This window comes from Pristiophorus japonicus, chromosome 14 (assembly GCF_044704955.1).
Source record: "Pristiophorus japonicus isolate sPriJap1 chromosome 14, sPriJap1.hap1, whole genome shotgun sequence".
NCBI lineage: Eukaryota > Metazoa > Chordata > Chondrichthyes > Pristiophoridae > Pristiophorus > Pristiophorus japonicus.
Window position 1 is genome coordinate 159,784,490 of NC_091990.1, and position 20,320 is coordinate 159,804,809.

Genomic DNA, 20,320 nt, shown 5'->3' on the forward strand with positions numbered 1-20,320 from the left:
AAAATAGGAGCAACTCCAGCTGAAACTTGGGCCCCCCTGAGTGAAGAGGTTTCTGCCCATCTCAGTACTAAATGGCCAATCCCTTATTCTAAGAATGTGACCCCTGGTTCTAGACTCCTCAGCCAGGGGAAGCATCCTCCCTGCATCTACGCTTTCAAGCCCTATAAGAATTTTGTATGTTTCAATGAGATTACCTCTCATTCTTCTAAACTCTCGAGAATATAGGCCTAGTCTACTCAATCTCTCATCATAGGACAATCCTCCCATCCCAGGAATCAGTCTGGTGAATCTTTGTTGCACTCCCTCAATGGCAAGTATATCCTTTGGTAGAGACCAAAACTGTACACAATACTCCAAGTGCGGTCTCACCAGGGCCCTATATAATTGCAGTCAGACATCTTTACTCTTATACTCAAATCCTCTTGTAATAAAGGCCAACATACCATTTGTTTTCTTAATTGCTTGCTGTACCTGCAAGTTTACTAGCACTTTTAATTACATTTTATACATAATTTCACAGACTGTACACCTGTACAGGTCACACATTTTCACTAATTTAATTTCAATGAGAAATAAAGGCCATCGCCCAGGAATCTCTAGAAAATAGTGATAGCAACTCATCCTACAAGGAAACTGGCTTTGATCAGTACAAAGATGGAGGAGAGAGTTAGGGTACACTTGGATATTGTCTAGAGACAGAGTGCTGGGCTACAGGTAGTGAGTGACTGAAGTCTCGCACTGTTCAGTGGGGGGTTTGTTTGTGCATGTCCAAGTTAGTTGGAGTGGATGGTGACGAGTTTGATAATGCAAAATGTAGTTCTGAACTATATGCAGCACAATTCCAATCCTGATCCCTGGTCTGTGCTATTGTTTTTGAATCTACCATTTTCATAGAATGTTTTCACTTCAGATGTGCATGTTTGAGTAGTCCAACCTAAAATAGTCTTTAGCCAGAAAAAAAACAAGCGAGACTGCAAAGTCAGGATTTGCCAGAAGGACGAGTTCCCGATCGTCAGGCAAACTAGGATTTGTAATCTCATAAATGAGACTCACATCAAACACAAAACTGTCAGTAGCCCTGGTAACCTCTTGCAGGAGAGAAGAGGGGCGAAAATTGTGGGGAAATGTAGAGCTTTCTTGTCCCAAGTTTAATATTTTAAAAATCCACTAATAGCTTAAAAACCTTCAGCTGTTAAATAATTCCCTGTTGGAATCATCTGTTAATGAGTATCAGCTAGCGATCGAGTTAATGATCAGGAATCACTGATTATATTCAGCTATCGAAATAGGTAAATTAGAGCAGTCCTCTCAACAACAACTTGCATTTATATAGCACCTTTAATGTAGTAAAAAGTTCCAAAGCACTTCACAGAAGCTTTATCAAACAAATTTGGCATGAGCCACATAAGGAGATATTAGGGCAGATGAACAAAAGCTTGGTCAAGGAGGTAGGTTTTAAGGAGCATCTTAAAGGAGGAAAGAGAGGCAGAGAGGCGGAAAGGTTTAGGGAGGGAATTCCAGAGCTTAGGGCCCAGGCAGCTGAAGGCACGGCCACCAATGGTGGAGCGATTAAAATCAGGGATGGTCAAGAGGCCAGATTTAGAGGAGCGCAGATATCTCGGAGGTTATAGGGCCAGAGGAGATTTCAGCGATAGGGAGGGGTGAGGCCATGGAGGGATTTGAAAACCAGAATTTTAAAAACGAGGCATTGCTTAACCAGGAGCCAATATAGCTCAGCGAGCACAGGGTGATGGGTGAATGGGACTTGGTGTGAGTTAGGACACAGGCAGCCGAGTTTTCGATGATCTCAAGTTTACTGCGGGTAGAATGTAAGAGGCCGGCCAGGAATGTGTTAGAGTAGTCAAGTCTAGAGGTAACAAAGGCATGGATGAGGATTTCAGCTATGACCCCCCCCAACATGTTTCGCAAAGCCATTTTATGTCACACACACACAAATACAGACACATACACACACACTCAAGCTGGCTATCTTTATATCAGAAGTCTGTTGAGTGTTAATGCTTAAAAGGTTCAGAGTCCTGCCTTTAACCGGAAGTTGCCCTTTGTGTCAATGCCAAATGAGAGTGCAAAATCCTAGCTGGAATAAATCACTCAGTACTATCCAAACTAATCAAGTCATATTTGGGGGGCATTATAAGTTAAATATGGAAAATAAATCCTATAGCGCTATCTTTACTCTTTGACTGCTGCAATGTTGTTCTTCAAGAAAATTGAATGGAAAAAAATGTTAATTCCAGTGTAGGACTCATCCTTACACTACAATTTGATACCAGGAACACCTTGATAATTATACAGGCACTGTACATGACTTGAGATGTCCGTAACAGCCTGCATATAGAGTACAAGATATAAAGATCACCCTCTGATTTCCAACAGGTTACTTTTCTGATCTTAGCAGGACTGTCACTGAGGTCCAACAGAAAAAATTAAATCCAAGCACAAGTCAAACCAAATAAGTTTGGAGATCTTCTCCTGTTTACCTGCCTTCCAAGTGTCCACACCTCCCTTTCATGAAATTGGACCGGGACTTCATCAAGGCCAGCACACTTGAACAGAGTCAGGTTTGGAAATTAGAGCAGGTACAAGAAAAAACCCTAAGAAATAGGAGCAGGAGTAGGCCATTTGGCCCCTCGAGCCTGCTCTGTCATTCAATAAGATCATGGCTGGTCTTCTACCTCAACTCCACTTGTATGCACTATCCCCATATCCCTTGATTCCCTTCATATCCAAAAATCTTTCGCTCTCTGTCTTGAATATACTCAACGACTGAGCCTCCACAGCCCTCTGGGGTAGAGAATTCCAAGGATTCACTATCTTAGTGAAGAAATTTCCCCTTATCTCAGTCCTAAATGGCTGACCCCTTATTCTGAGACTATGACCCCTGGTTCTAGACTCCTCAGCCAGGGGAAACATCCTCCCTGCATCTACCCTGTCAAGCACTGTAAGAATTTTGTATGTTTCAATGAGATCACCTAAAATCTCGAGAATATAGGCCTAGGCTACTCAATCTCTCTTCATAGGACAATCCCCCCATCCCAGGAAACAGTCTGATGAACCTGCGATGCACTCCCTCTATGGCAAGTATATCCATCCTTAGGTACACAATACTCCAGGTGTAGTCACACCAGGGCCCTATATAATTGCAGTAAGATGTCTTTACTCTTGTACTCAAATCCTCTTGTAATAAACGCCAACATATCATTTGCTTTCTTAATTGATTGCTACACCTGCATGTTAGCTTTCTGTGATTCATGTACAAGGACACCTAGGTCCCTCTGAACTACAATATTTCCCAATCTCTCACCATTTAAAAAATACTCTGCTTTTCTATTTTTCCTACCAAAGTGGATAACTTCACATTTCTCTGCATTATATTCCATTTGCCATGTTCTTTCTCACTCACTTAGCCTGTCTATGTCCCCTTAAAGCCTCTTTACATTCTCCTCACAACTTACATAGTAAATAATATGTTCATTGGATCTGACCCTCAAAAGTTTGCTGACTTGGGTGTTTTTACTCTCCTGGTGTAATAATCCTCACTAAATTAACGCGTAATGCATCATTGGTAAATTTACTCATCCAGTCACATCTTCTCAGGGCTGATGATAAGTTTGCTCAGCCATTGGTAGCATTTCCTGTTTGTACCATTAATGGGGTTTTTTCAGTTTGAGTTGAAAACCTATAAAACTTGTTTAAGTACAAGCATACAAGCGGTCTGATGGTAAAATTATCATATCAGATTGTTGCCATTTTAATCCGAACAGTTTATTATCTCTTTAGTCAGAGTGCCACAACTTGATGTTTACAGAAAAAGGATTACTAAATTGATGTATGCTCTTGTAAGCTACAAAAAAAAGTTTTAAAAAATAAAGTTAAAACCTTTGCTTTTTAATTCAATCACTGTTACCTTAAGCCCCAACAGTCATAAAATAACACTTTTGATTAACAAATCCAGGATACATTATTCAGCTGGTGTAGTGAAAATATTTTCAGTCCTTGTGTAGCATGCAAATCAAGATGGATAAAGTCAACTCAACCAATTTAGAAGTTTAAAAGCTAACTAGATTAATGGTCAACTGAGGAATCTAACCACAAGAGATTACTGTTACAGTTTGTCTGAAAAGATAGGACTGAATTATATTTTAACCAGCAATGGTGTCCACACATATTGCACGATAGTTCATTTTCGGGCAGGAACTGAAGCTCTCGCAGATGAATATTGCTGGAATCCGGCTACAAAGCAGCACTGTGATTAACTTTCTGCACAAACAAACAAATTCTGCTGAATACCTAAATTAACCATGAGAGAGTCCACAATTGTGATGCTCTCATGAAGTAAAAGGCCAAACGCCAGAATCATTTATTTATCCATCTGTTACTAATCAAACTACCAATACACCTTTGTTACACAGTTTATAGAGTAAAGTGAAACACTCAGGTAAGGTTTTTCCAATTCAAATGATCAAGTAAGCTAATATATTTTAACGTTTCTAAATTTTGCTTTCAAAGGGAAAAATAATTGTTCAAAAACAATAAAAACGATGAAATTATTCCCTTACCTCCAACTCTCTTTTAGCAGGTGTGCAGTCAGATAGTTAGTACACACAATACCAGCAGGAGCAGGTTGGAGGATCTTTGTACCTTGGGTTTGCAGCATGCTCTTTTCTGAGTTATTCTCCGCAAGCAAACCTCTTTGGCACCGTCAGACCAGATCTTCTCCTCTGCTCATTCTTTGACTCTTAGAGAACACCAAATGCAAAGTTCCCGTGCTGCTCTGCCTCTAAACCCCACCAGCCTCCATCCTTTCCAAAGTAATAAGTCACTGCTTGGCTAATGCCCACTGTCTTGACATACTTATCAAAAAAAAAACTATCATAAAGGGACCTTCCACTTTCCTCTCACCAAAACATCTGGTCCCGTCTTCAGCTGTGGTTTAACACACGGAACCTTGTGCGTTCACCCCTTGGGAGCTGCCTAATATTACTAGACACCCAGCTCTTTTGCTTCCCAGTTGAAAGGCTCACGTACTCATGCATAACATCCCATTAATTCAGTGCAGCTAGATCAGACAGCTTTGTTCAGAAAGGCTCCTTTCTGTTCATTTGTTTCAAGTGAGAAGCAATGCATAACCCTACCCAGCAAGCAAGCCCTCGAGCACTGTACATAGCAAACAATGCCTAACAAAGCCACTCCTGCAGTTTGCTCCAGCCAGCAGCAGGAATCAGTTCCCAGGCACCATTCCACAATATCCATGAAGTAATACAAGTCAATCAGAAGTGCAAAGTTCTTTAACTTTGTTTGTCTACACGATTATGAAAACAACTGTGGAATTCCATAATGTTATGAAATTGAAATGAGGATTATTAACCCAGTAACTCCTGGATTTCCTTTTATTCAATTATACTTGAATCCTGTTGAACGCAAAACTATTTCCCTGTGAAATGTCCCGAGATCAAAATAATATTTGTACGCTGACTTCCTATGTCATGGAAGTTAAAGGGAGTGATGCATAGGAATGATACTCTTGGATGAATTCTACAATCGTCGAGTCTACAGTGTAATATAAAATGTTTCTAAAGTGTCCATTAATTGTAACTTCTGCCAAAAAAAACCTTGAGCTCTCTGCAAGTGACCTTACAAAAAAAAGTCTTAGTTTTGATGGAATATTTCTCAGCATTCCAATGCTGATATGAGATTGAGTCTCAATGCTGGAGAAAAGCAGTTTTTCCATTGTATAATCTCAGGGAGCTTTATTGGTAAATGACATGCACAGCAAGGGCATTTTAATAACAGTGGCATTGGGTCGTCAAGTTTAATGACAGATACAACTTAACTCACTTCCAAAACAATGAATAACTAAGGGGGGCAAAGTTAGAAAAAGGGTGTTGTAATATATACATCTGGTGAGTATGCTCACAGGTTGGTGAAGCTGTTCAGTTGGGAGTGGCTTAACCAGTCACATGATGTTCACAAGACTCAATAAAACCCCAGCCAGTTGGGTTCGGGGGATCCAGTTAGGCAGATGGTTGTGAGCCTGGTGGATGAACTGGTAATGTGTAGTGTGATTGTTAAACCTTTTGTTAATAAACCAACTGATTCTTAATAGCAATGTGTTGCTATGAATTCTTAAGCAAAGAACCCATGAAGCACATGCATTACAGGCGTACTCATTCCAAGCTCAACATTGGATCCAACTTCGTGCTCACTTCTTTGCTGCATAGTTGTTGTTCCCATTAGAAACTAGGATGCCGGCTGACCAAACTCAACAGTCTCATTTAAAGAGTTAATGATGCTTTGCCTCAGGGCCCATCAGTAAATACGAGTGGATCTCCTGAGGTGTTGTGCACAGGAAGTAAAGACCACCTGTAGGCTTCAATTGGTCTTGCCAACTTTGGTTGGCAGTATTCTTGGAGGTTACATCACTCGACCTCCCACCTCCAACTGCCCCTTCCCGGTCAAACAGCCATTTTTTCCCATGTCCAATATTTAGAAACATAAAAACATAGAAAATAGGTGCAGGAGTAGGCCATTCGGCCCTTCGTACCTGCACCGCCATTCAATGAGTTCATGGCTGAACATGCATCTTCAGTACCCCATTCCTGCTTTCTCGCCAAACCCCTTGATCCTCTTAGTAGTAAGGACTACATCTAACTCCTTTTTGAATATATTTAGTGAATTGGCCTCAACAACATTCTGTGGTAGAGAATTCCACAGGTTCACCACTCTCTGGGTGAAGAAGTTTCTCCTCATCTCGGTCCTAAATGGCTTACCCCTTATCCTTGGACTGTGACCTGGTTCTGGACTTCCCCAACATTGGGAACATTCTTCCTGCATCTAACCTGTCTCAACCCGTCAGAATTTTAAACGTTTCTATAAGATCCCCCCTCATTCTTCTGAACTCCAGTGAATACAAGCCCAGTTGATCCAGTCTTTCTTGATATGTCAGTCCCGCCATCCCGGGAATCAGTCTGGTGAACCTTTGCTGCACTCCCTCAATAGCAAGAATGTAATTCCTCAAGTTAGGAGACCAAAACTGTACACAATACTCCAGGTGTGGCCTCACCAAGGCCCTGTACAACTGTACAACCTCCCTGCCCCTGTACTCAAATCCCCTCGCTATGAAGGCCAACATGCCATTTGCCTTCTTAACCGTCTGCTGTACCTGCATGCCAACCTTCAATGACTGATGTACCATGACACCCAGGTCTCGTTGCACCTCCCCTTTTCCTAATCTGTCACCATTCAGATAATAGTCTGTCTCTCTGTTTTTACCACCAAAGTGGATAACCTCACATTTATCCACATTATACTTCATCTGCCATGCATTTTCCCACTCACCTAACCTATCCAAGTCACTCTGCAGCCTCATAGCATCCTCCTCGCAGCTCACACTGTCACCCAACTTAGTGTCATCCGCAAATTTGGAGATACTACATTTAATCCCCTCATCTAAATCATTAATGTACAATGTAAACAGCTGGGGCCCCAGCACAGAACCTTGCGGTACCCCACTAGTCACTGCCTACAATTCTGAAAAGTACCCATTTACTCCTACTCTTTGCTTCCTGTCTGATAACCAGTTCTCAATCCACGTCAGCACACTACCCCCAATCCCATGTGCTTTAACTTTGCACATTATTCTCTTGGGTGGGACCTTGTCAAAAGCCTTCTGAAAGTGTAAATACACCACATCAACTGGTTCTCCTTTGTCCACTCTACTGGAAACATCCTCAAAAAATTCCAGAAGATTTGTCAAGCATGATTTCCCTTTCACAAATCCATGCTGACTTGGACCTATCATGTCACCTCTTTCCAAATGCGCTGCTATGACATCCTTAATAATTGATTCCATCATTTTACCCACTACCGATGTCAGGCTGACCGGTCTATAATTCCCTGTTTTCTCTCTCCCTCCTTTTTTAAAAAGTGGGGTTACATTGGCTACCCTCCACTCCATAGGAACTGATCCAGAGTCTATGGAATGTTGGAAAATGACTGTCAATGCATCCGCTATTTCCAAGGCCTCCTCCTTAAATACTCTGGGATGCAGTCCATCAGGCCCTGGGGATTTATCGGCCTTCAATCCCATCAATTTCCCCAACACAATTTCCCGACTAATAAGGATTTCCCTCAGTTCCTCCTTCTTACAAGACCCTCCGACCCCTTTTATATCCGGAAGGTTGTTTGTGTCCTCCTTAGTGAATACCGAACCAAAGTACTTGTTCAATTGGTCTGCCATTTCTTTGTTCCCAGTTATGACTTCCCCTGATTCTGACTGCAGGGGACCTACGTTTGTCTTTACTAACCTTTTTCTCTTTACATATCTATAGAAGCTTTTGCAGTCCGTCTTAATGTTCCCTGCAAGCTTCCTCTCGTACTCTATTTTCCCTGCCCTAATCAAACCCTTTGTCCTCCTCTGCTGAGTTCTAAATTTCTCCCAGTCCCCGGGTTCGCTGCTATTTCTGGCCAATTTGTATGCCACTTCCTTGGCTTTAATACTATCCCTGATTTCCCTTGATAGCTACGGTTGAGCCACCTTCCCTTTTTTATTTTTACGCCAGACAGGGATGTAGAACTGAGAAACAAAGGTGTTTGAAGAAAATGAAGAAAACGCACAATGACTTTAATTTCAACATGATTATACTCCCAGGTTTCTTGCAGCAGTGTCCAGGAGATGAATCTTCAATTCCTGGAGGGTTGCCAACCCTAACTCAGCTGAAGCAGGGTTAGAGGGCAATGACTAACTGGAGTAGATGTCACTCAGTTATCATTTTCTTTTTAAGTCATGCATTCTGTTACTTTTATATGATATTTTGATTCTGTATTATTGTTTATAGTTAAATGGTAAATTTTAGCAGAGAAGTGGTTTGTTGGAGCAGTGCAAGCTGGAGCGAGGCAATAAAACACAAAGGTGTCACAAAGGCTCTTCTGGCAGGAGGGTGTAACTACAGTGTGAAAGATAGATCCTTGGGCTGGATTTTCCGGTAATGTCCACCTCTGTTTTGGTCCCGGAGGGGCCGCAGTGAGCTCTTCTGGGAGGGCAGTCAGCTTCCAGCGCCCTGCGGGGATTTTCGTGGCTAATTTTGCAGGGGCATGGAGCAGTAGCACCCGGAAGAGGCGAGCCGATGTGCAACGCCCCTGGTTGTGACACCGGCTCGCTTTTGGATTCCCGCCTGACCCGTATGCCCCGCAGCGCGCCCTGCTGGGACTGGCTTTGAAATCGGGCGTTCCAACCTATACCGGCTGCAGTGAGGTAAGTACTGTCCATCTCAGGTATGTGTTTGCTTTTTCTTTTCTTTTTTTTTGCGATTTATGTTGTGGCGGCGTGGGCTATGAATTGGTAATATTTTTGGTGGGGTTTTTTTCCCCAAGTTTTAATTTCTTCCCAGGCCACTCTTAGAGCGCTCCCAGGCCTGCTCTTTAGCTCAGGATATTCCCATGCTCAGCTGGCCTAGTGCCCTAAGAGAGGTGTAACAATGCCTTCCTTAGTGCTCTGCCCCACACTCAGGGCCCAGCTACCCAATTTTGATGACTGAGGCGCAAACTGTTCCCGGGCGAAACTCTCCCGCCCCGCCACCATTACTATCCCGAAATCAGCAAAGCCGAAAATCCAGTCCAGAATCGATTTCTAAATGTGAGAAGCTAGGAACTGTGGAGGAGCCGAATGATTTAGTGGTCCATGTACAGAAATAAACTGCAAGTTAGTGGACAGGTACCACTGGAGGACTGCAAGGTACATTGTAAGCTGGTGCAGGAGGGCGATGGCTGTGAAGAGTGACGTCATCAAGATCCAGGTCGGTGGTTGGAGCGTGGGCAGATACAGCAGGAGCGGCGAGAGACTGAAGAGGGACGTGATCGGGGCCCAGGGGCAGCACGGACCAACCCACACTGCGATACGTGTGTGCATTCGGTAATCCTTGCCACTGAACTAAGACCTAGCTCTGTCAAGCCCGTGTGGTGGCTGGTGTGCAACGGCCACTCCACGTTAAAAAAAATTCACGCACAGACATCTTCCACCCTTCAGGATATAGTTCGGGTCCTTCATTAAAACACCTGTGAACCCGTCCTTTTTTTGGCGTGGAAGCAAGTCATCCTCGTTTCGAGGGAGCACCTATGATGATGACAAAAAGTAATTCAAAATGCAAATGTTTGGTTTGCCTTTATCTCAATGGGGCTGGAGTATAAAGTTATGCTACAGTATATAAAATTCTTGTTTGACCCCATCTGGAGTACTGCATTCAGTTCTGGGCACTATACCTTAGGAAGGATATATTGGCCTTGGAGGAGGTGCAGTGTAGGTTCAGCAGAATGATACCGGGACTAAAAGGGGGGGTTAAATTATGGGGACAGGTTGGATTAGACTAGGCTTGTATTTCCTTGAGTATAGAAGATTAAGGGATAATCTAATTGAGGTGCTTAAAATAATTAAAGGATTGAATAGGATAGACAGAGAAAAACAATTTCCTCTGGTGGGATGTCCAGAACAAGGGGGTGTAACTTTATCAGAGCTAGGCCAGTCAGGGTTGATGTCAGGAAGCATTAATTCACACAAAGGGGAGTGGAAATCTGGAATGCTCTTCCCCTAAAAACCTGTTGAGACTGGGTGGGGGGGGTCAAATGAAAATTTCAAAACCAAGATAGATAGATTTTTGTTAGGTAAGGGGATTAAGGGATATGGAACCAAGGCAGGTAGATGGAGTTAAGATACAGATCAGTCTTGATCTAAATGAATGGAGGAACAGGCTAGAACAGTTCCTCGGTCAAGCGCCCATTTGGGTGAGAGCCGAGGCAGTGAGTGTGAATAAGCTATTAAAATGTACAGAATATCTTGGCTGTGCCCAATCCTGTTCTCAAGAGCACACTGTTCAGCAGATGACTGACCCACTCCCTCGCCAAGAGGAGCTAAGCTTTATAGTTCAGCACTATAATGGATGGGTTTTACATTAGTAATTTGAATTTACTCAAATGGAGCTCCTGTCACATTTGCATATTTCTCAGCGTCTGTTCCAGCTGGATGGACTCGTGGCCACAGCTTCAGTAATCATCAGGTGATAGGAGGTGGGGATCAAAAGCTCTGGCTAGCCATCTTGTTTCTGCTTGGCATTCCAACCAGCGTGCTGGCTAAGAACTGGACAAATCTTTCCAGCAAGCCCTCATATATAAACTTGAAAATTAATTTCTCCACCCAACAATTGAGTCACCATGCTGAAATGTTTTTTAACAAATTTGGAAATAGTCATGACTGCCTGTGGTTGGCATTCCTATCTGACAGAGCACAATGTTTCTACGCTCAAATCACTGTGGATGTTTTAACGGAGTGAGTACTGGCACCATTGTGTCAGCCAATGAGTTGAAAGCAGTGCACGAAATAAAACAAACAGAGTCTATTTTGCAGGAGTCTCTACAAACTACAGCAAACAGAACTCATGACCAAAATGATAGCAAAGCCCCCTGATAAAAGCAGGATTATTTCTCCAGCAAAATGCAGTGAGTGGATGATAGTCAAAACACACATTGGGGGAGAAATGTGTGCCTCTCTGAGGGCGCTAACGGGACACAAACGATTTCTCGCCCGAAAAGGCGGGGTGGGGTGCTCTACTGCCTCCCACAAAATTGTGCGGGAGTTAGCGGAGGCACCAATCTGGCAGCGCCCGGCTCCCGCTGGTAGCGGCCCGGGCCACTGTGCTGGCGATGATGATGTCGTCGCCGTGCGCAGCAACCTGTTTTCGCCCTGCAGCAGAAATGTTGCACTGCCCCATGAGGCCACCACGGGCGATGTCAGCGCCAGCCTTGCGGGTTGCGAACTGGGGTGCACACCGCTCGCGGGGCGAAAAGTTAAGGGGAGCCGCGCGCGCCACTTATTTTGCATGGCTGATTTATTGGTCCGGCCTTTTACTGTATATTTCGCGGGGTCCGTACCACGATGGTGCAGCCCTGCACTCCCCATCCCCGGTGGTGTAGTGGAGGCCCCTCGCCCTACTGCAGAGCTCATAGCATGCTCTCCCCTTTAATGGACAGACTGCATAGCGCTGGAAAATCTGCGCACTTACCAGCCTGAGAAGAAGTGGAGCACCCGACATTGCGTCCACTTCCTCTCGGGGGCAGTAACACCAATTTCACATCTGGGCGGGACTTCTGCGGCGGGCGCAGGAAGTCCCGCCTCGCCTTGGTTTCCACCCTCAAATGGGGCAATACCGAATGTCGCCCCCATAACGTGCTCATAACCAGTCCCAGTGGTGAACAGCTGTATATAGTGACACTCCAATTTCCGGCCAGAATAGAAATGATTAAGTCACTCCCCAGTCTGATGGAGGAGTTACCCAATCATCATCATTCTGGTCAGGAATTGTGGTATCACTATATTCAGCCAAGTTTTAATGTTTGAGATTTTTAAATTTTCCACACCTCTCATAATGATGAGTATCTTCATCAGGTATTTCTGCCTGACCAGAGGTTTCCAACATTCTGGTATACCTCAGCAGGCACCATGCAAATTATTGACTCCTGGTCTTTGGGAGTTGTTGGTATGAATAACTTATTCCCCTTGAATCCAGATTCTGCTCCGTGGTGCTGTTCTCAGAGGCTACTTATTCCTCTGCGCCCATCACTTATTTGGGCTACGTGTTATTCTGGGGTTTTTTTTGAAGAAGAAATTGGAGACAAATTACATAATGAGAGGTATTGAGCAAGGCCATGCCTAAGATGACATTCTAATGTACATGTATACTTAACTAAAACCCCTAGCAAAAATATACACAAACACAGAGTGTGCATGATCAAAGGATAGAGACACTGCAAAAAGACATCCAGGCAATTAAAGGGGAACTTTAAGGTAGGGTAAGTATTAAGTGTGCACTTTACCAAATACAAATGCTGGGAATATATTTTTCATCTATTTGTTTCTTTCTTTTAAAAAAAAATCTTCCCCAATTATCCGGCTTTTTTCTCCCTTCCTCTCCTGGAGGTTTTGAGGCTATTTGTCTTATGCTTCACCACAAAGGGCCTCACAGCCAAACCCAATCCTCTTCTCACCCAAGATCCACACATGCAGGGGAACCAAGATCGTGATCAGGAGTGGGAATTCTGGCAGATTTGTTTTCTCTCTCTCTTCCCTACCTCAGGCATGAGCAGGCCAATTATAGTACAGGTTGAACCTCCCTAGTCCAGGACTCTCTGGTCTAGAAACATCCGTGGTTCAGCATTAATTTGCGGAACTGCCGCTTTCCTGGGCCTGGGCCTGGGCTTGGAGCTCATTGTTAAGTGCTCCAGTGATGCTCAGCATCTCACTCTGCTTCCTCATTGTGAAATTGCGGGACTTGACAGCGCAGTGAAGGGGCATCACCAACATTCCCCGCCTTTCCTCCCTCACTCAGCGATCACCAGCACTGACCTCCCATGGTTGGGAAAATTCTCTGTTTTGGCACCGGTCAGGTCACGAGGGTGTCGGACCAGAGAGATCCAACCTGTACCCTCAACTGCTGTCTCGGCTTAGATCACCTAACTCAGCATAGAATAGAAGTTAAATCTGGGACCTTTTGGTCTTGATGGCATAATGCTCCATGCAAAAAAAAAAGAAAGTACTTGCATTTATATAGCGCCTTTCACTGCATCAAGATATCCCAAAGTGCTTTACTGCCAATAAAGTATTTTTGAAGTGTAGTCTCCATTGTAATGTAGGAAATACAGAGTGGATTTTCCCCTTGGCGCCAGATTGGAGCTTCTCTGTTAGTGTCTTCAATAATTGACTCTGTGCCACTCCAGTGCACCCACTTAATAACCAGACTAAAAGCATTCCCTTGCCTCGCCTCCAAGTTGTATCATTGGTGGCAAGGTGACCATTTGGTTGACTCTTTACTGCTATTCCCTGCTGAGGTATAATTCATGAAATATTTAACATTGAGAAAAAGGCAGCCGATGATAAATGGACCAATCAGAATGCCACCTCAGTAGAGGAGTGTGTTCTGAAGTTAGTAAAGGAGAGCCACATCAGGAAAGCAATTCACTTCATTATTTCAGGTTTCTCTCTGCTTCAGTAGGAGCTTTAATGTGGTTTGGCATTGGAAATGAGGTTTTCTTATTCTAACATATACCCCAGACAATGGTATATTTTTGAGTCATTCTGGTTAGAGTGGTTGGGTTGGAGTGATGTTGGGTAATATGCAAACCTCAAGTTTCAATCCGTGTATGTGTGTGTGTGTGTTTATGTATGTGTGCGTATGTGTATATATCTGTGTGCGTGTGCGTGTGTGTGCGCGTGCGCGTGCGCGTGTGCGTGTATGTGCGTGATTGTATGGGGGGGGGGGGGGGTAGGGCAGTAATGAGAAAACCAGAAAAAAATAATCCAAATAAGTTGGGGCAGGGGGCGGGGGGGGGTGGGGGGTGGAGGTTAAGGACACAGACATATGTACTTTGGCATTTCTCCCAAACGTTTAATCTTAGAATGCAACATTTTATTTACATTTGTTTTCAATTAGCTACTTATTAATGATACCATTTTTAAGACTTGCTGATTATGCAGTATGATGAGTTTATCTGAAGCAGTCTTTGACTGGACTATTCCCATATTTGCAACTATAACATTTTTTCCTGGCATTTTAAAACTGGACCAGCCGAGTACAGGCAGATTTGGGATATTTCAGCAAATTTTTTCTGAACCACTTTCTGTACTTTCAATGTTTACTTTCAGCAACTAAATTCTGCACAATGTGTTTTGCACTTTTAAATAAAGAAGTTTTAATTATCCCGCTAACAACTACTGAGATTTAGAAAATCACTCAGCAGATAGGCAGTAAACAAATGAAAACAGTAGCAGCCACTAAATCAGCTTGCATATCTATCTTGCTTGTAAAGTTCAATCAAGAACCAACACGTTTAAATACAAAAAAGTTATTCATATGGAAGGAAGGCTTTTGTCGTTCGCTTAACAAGTGAGCTCAGCTGTGATTTTCCGATGTTTCCATTAACCTGTCCCTCAACCATCAAATTAATTCTGTCTCGCTCACACTGCAGAGATGCTGGAGGGTAACTGCAACTTGTAAGGTCTGAATATTATGCTAATAGAGTTAAATGTGTGAAAAATAACGCAGAATCTGGTAACGATTAATGAACTCTGTCAGAAAAGCAGAATATGATAATCACAAACAACTCCTCAGGGAATATTCAAAAGATAATTTACTGCAAAACCTACTATCTAAAGTCAACATACTGATTCTGCCCCTTTATATCTCGAGACTACTTGAAACTGAACCCCTTACTTCAAACAAATTTAAACTTCATTCCTTCAAGAGAAAACTTTGGTCCAAAAAATGTTTCTAAGAATGTTAAAACCCAAGTTTTCTCCTGAAGCAGTGAGAAACTCGAGGGTGCAGCTGTGCCTTCGAGCACTGACACTCAGTGTCACATAAAACAGAACATAAGAATTAGGAGTAGGAGTAGGCCATACGGCTCCTCAAGTCTGCTCTGCCATTCAATGAGATCATGGCTGATCTTTGACCTCAACTCCATTTTCCCGCCCGATCTGCGTATCTTCTGAACTGCCATAGAGCAGGGCAGTTGTTGGTTTGATCCCCCTGAAGTTAGCTCCTGATCTTACATGGACTGAGCAGAGGTTGTAACATGTCCCCGAAAATTGGAAGGCGGAGTTATACTTGGCAGCACTTAGTGACTCCTGTCGCCAACTGCAGGGTATAGTATGGAAGCAATCTTCCTGATGGCAGCCAAGGACATAAAGACCCGGAGGGACCTTGAGAACCAGGTGCCAGCAACAATTACATGAACATGAAGTTCTGAATAAACTATCATATGCAAATGTTGTCATGTTATCTCTGGTTTGAATATACAGCGAACAATACTGAGACAGATACAAATGGACCTGACTGTCCATTTTGGAAAAGGAAACAGAGGAGAAAAGCTGCAAGGAATAGTCTGCTTTCCATACCAATCTTCAGGCTGTCATGGAGTCGCCCTGATAGTGAGTGCAGGCTGTAACATTCCCTCGACTGAAGGAGGCAGTCTAATGACAAAAAGAGTGGTAGAGAGGCCGGGAGCATTTCAGAGTTTTGGGCCCAAGCTACTGAAGGCATGGCTGCCAATGCTGGAGCAATTAAAATCAGGGATGCTCAAGAGGCCAGAATTAGAGGAGTGCAGGGATCTCAGAGGATTGTTGGGCTGGAGGAGATTACACAGAGAGGGAGGGGCGAGGCCATGAAGGAATTTGAAAACAAGGATGAGAATTTTAAAATCGAGGCGTCGCTTAACTGGGGGCCAATGTAAGTCAACGAGCACAAGGGTGATGGGTGACCGGGACTTGTTGCGAGTAAGAACACGGGCAGCAGAGGTTTAGATGACCGCAAGCTTACGGAGGTAGAACATGGGAGGCCAGCCAGGAGTGGGTTAGAATAGTCAAGTCTAGAGGTAACAAAGGCTTGGATGAGGGTTTCCGCAGCAGATGAACTGAGGCAGGGATGGATTTGGTGATGTTACGAAGGTGGAAATAGGCGGTCTTAGTGATGGCACGGATATATGGCCGGAAGCTCATCCCGGGGTCAAATATCGAAACATTATCTAAATATTTGGATATCTGTTCCCTTGGGTCATTATAGAATTTAGCTCAAATATATTACCATATTAACAAGAATGATGACTAATAAACAAGATTATTCAGCTCACTCCACCTTATTAATTGCTTCACTTCATAATTCAAAAATACTTTGGTTACATGAAAAGGAAACAAAAACTGCAAACAAGAAACATGCCGTGCAATTTATTTTAATGGGAAGCAATAAGTTCATGATGTTGGTGAAGAAAGTTCAGTCCAGTTCTGGCTCTACAATTTATCCTGGCCCACAGCACTTGTTTCCTCAGTCTGCCTTGGTCCTTAATTCTACATCCCACTTCCAAGGTAAATACATTTTGAGTGGAAATTTATAACAGTTTTCCCTGAAGCCATTCTGCCCTACCACAGATGTTCACATCATTGAAACAAGTTTGGAGCTGTTTGAAAGTTCCAGCTGTCACTGGGGACATTACAACACATTTGGAAGGGCTTTGAAACAAATAGTGGAGGGTCCTCTGATGGTTGGGTTTATTAAAGCAGCACTGGGTGTGGCAACTGAACTATACAGAGAGGGAAGGTCCCACATTCCCTCACAGATCCGCGGAATTAACTGGTCTCACTCAGGGTGAGGTAAAGGATGGTTTAACTGTTCGGCGACCTTTGTTAGAAGCACAAATATGCACATGTCAAGTGAGCACAGGCACACGTGTAATGGTCAAAGAGCATTTTCTACCTCCGAGGCAGAAGAGATGAAAAAAAACCTGAAATGTTTGCTTTGAAATATATAGGAATTGGCATAGGAATTAGCACTGGACTGGTTTTTCCTCTGGTTAAAAGTGGCATCAGTTCAGCATGTATAACTATAAACAATATTCTAAAGATGATATGTACATAAACTTACCTGGTTAAGTTCCCAGTTTATTTAACAGCAGGCACAAAGTACAACTATAAACTACAAACATATATGTGGCAGTATAAATATTCCAATATGACAAATCCCTTTTTAATTTAATTTTTGAGCAGGTATGCATTTCATTCTGGGGGCGCTTTATTCCACTGGCCACCTCTCGGTGTGCTGCAATATAATCAAGCAGCTTAAAATGCTCCTCAGGCTGCTACCGAGAGCAAATTCTACCAGAAAAGTTACAGACATCAGTATTAACAGGGGATTACCAATTCCCTTTGTACAATAGTTAGGCTTCTGTATGTTTGTAGGGTGCATTCCCATTGCAACTGTAGAATCTATGCACGTCGCACCAATGCTACAGTTATGGTCTAAATGCAACACAAGACCAGAGTGGGGACCCAATGTGGAAGAGGGGCCTTGCTCCACTTTGCCCTGGAGTCAGGGTGGGCTCTGTATTGACACTATACATGTTTAGAGTCAGCGCGAAACTTAAACCACATTGTACTGATGTTAAAATGCAATGGTATGTTGGCCGCTATTACCAGAGGATTTGAGTACAAGAGTAAAGGGGGTCGAAATTGCCCCCAACCGGAAAGTAAACGCACTTACCGATGTTGGAAGTTTTTTCTCCGCCCCGATTATGGGGCGGATCTTGCGCTGATATTTGGCTCTTTGTTATGCATTTCCGGTCGGTGCGGTGTTTGGCTCGGTTGCGGTGTTGCAGCGGAGCGGACGTCGGGAGCGATTATCAGCATCATGCTGATGATGTCACAACGCCCCTCCCCTTTATTTAACTTCCCTCTGAGTTGTACCCAGAGAAGTATCACCTCACGGACTGCAGCGGTTCAAGAAGCCGGCTCACCATCATCATCATAGGCAGTCATTCAAAATCGAGGAAGACTTTCTTCCACTCTAAAAATGAGTTCTTAGGTGGCTGAATAACCCAATATGAGAACCATAGTCCCTGTCAGAGGTGGGACAGATAGTCGTTGAGGGAAACGGTGGGTGGGACTGGTTTGCCGCATGCTCTTTCCGCTGTTTGCGCTTGATTTCCGCATGCTCTCTGTTATGTTTAGAATAACTCCACAAGACTGTATATCTTAAACTAAGGAGACAGCATGGCAGACTGCCTTTTATACCTGCTTGCCCAGGGTGTGCAGGTGACCCTTGGGTCTCCGACAGGTGCGCCCCCTGGTGGCAAGTCTTACACATTGGTGATGTTTACATACATAACATCATTCCCCCCCCAAAGTCTTATGTGCAAGTTATTTACAAGTTGAGGCGATCCGGGACTCTGCGTTCCCGGGTTGATCGCCTGAGTTGAAGTCCTGGCATGGGTGAGTCGGTCGGATCATTGCTGTGCTGCGGTGTGCCTGGTCTGATCGGACTGTCGGGCATGGTGGGTTCATCCTCGTGGTTGATCGGGAGGTCGATTGCTGGTTGGATGCTGGTGGGTGGATCAATGATGGTAATGTCCTCTTCAAACTGTTCTTGGTTGTCAGTCAACCGCAGTTTGGTCTGATCCAAGTGCTTTCTGCATGTTTGTCCGTTCAAAAGTTTGACAACATTCTATGCCCCTCCTTGGTCAACACAGTGCCAGCAAACCATTTGGGACCATGACCATAATTAAGAACAAACACAGGGTCATTAATTCAATGTCGCGTGATACAGCCGCGCGATCGTGGTACATGATATGCCGGTGATGCCAGGTTTCTACATGATCATTGAGATCCGAGTGGACTAAGGAGAGCCTGGTTTTGAGTGCTCTCTTCATTAGCAATTCTGCAGGGGGAACCCCGGTAAGCGAGTGGGGTCGCGTGCGGTAGCTGAGCAGAATCCGAGATAGCCGGGTCTGCAGGGAACCGTCCATCATGCGTTTCAAGCTCTGTTTGATGGTTTGGACTGCCCATTCCACTTGACCATTGGGTGCGAGCTTAAACGACGCAGACCTGACGTGCTTGATGCCATTGCAGGTCATGAACTCGTTGAATTCCGAGCTGGCGAAGCATGGTCCATTGTCGCTAACAAGGACGTCGGGTAAACCATGGGTGATGAACATGGCCTGGAGGCATTCAATGGTGGCAGTGGATGAACATGACGACATTACTGTACATTCAATCCACTTAGAGTAAGTGCCCACTGCTACTAGCAAAATCTACGTGGACCCTTGACGACGGTATGAAGGGCCATGTCCTAGGGGGAGTGTTTCCTAGCGCTGTTGGGGAGGAGTTAAACTAATATGGCAGGGGGATGGGAACCAATGCAGGGAGACGGAGGGAAACAAAATTGAGACAAAAGCAAAAGACAGAAAGGAGAGGAGTAAAAGTGGAGGGCAGAGAAACCCAGGCAAAAAACAAAAAGGGCCACTGTACAGCAACATTCTAAAGGGTCAAAGTGTAATAAAAAGGCAAGCATGAAAGCTCGGTGCCTCAATGCAAGGAGTATTCGGAACCCAGGAGAGGGCTCTGAGCTAGTTAGAGTGGGTGAGAGCTGAGATGAATAGGACCCCAAGAAAGAACGCAAAAGGCAAGAGGCAACAGAGCAGAGTAGCACTGGGGTAAGTGTAAACCACAAGGTGATAGGAAGGGACAATATGTTTGAATATAAAGGGGCTGCAGGAGGGGTCAAAACTAAAAATCATGGTTTAAAAACTAGTATTAAAACACTCTACCTAAACGCAAGCAGCATTCGAAATAAAGTAAATGAGTTGACGGCACAAATCATTACAAATGGGTATGATTTGGTGGCCATTACAGAAACATGGTTGCAGGGTGGCCAAGACTGGGAATTAAACATACAGGGGTATCTAACAATTCGGAAAGAGAGATAAGAAGGGA

General features: G+C 44.0%; 1 protein-coding gene across 8 annotated transcripts in view; it reads right to left on the reverse strand.

Moving 5' to 3' along the window:
- nav2a (neuron navigator 2a) overlaps nt 1-20,320 on the reverse strand; it is a 440,534-nt gene that overhangs the window by 179,221 nt on the left and 240,993 nt on the right. The gene's annotated exons all lie outside the window — the stretch shown is intronic.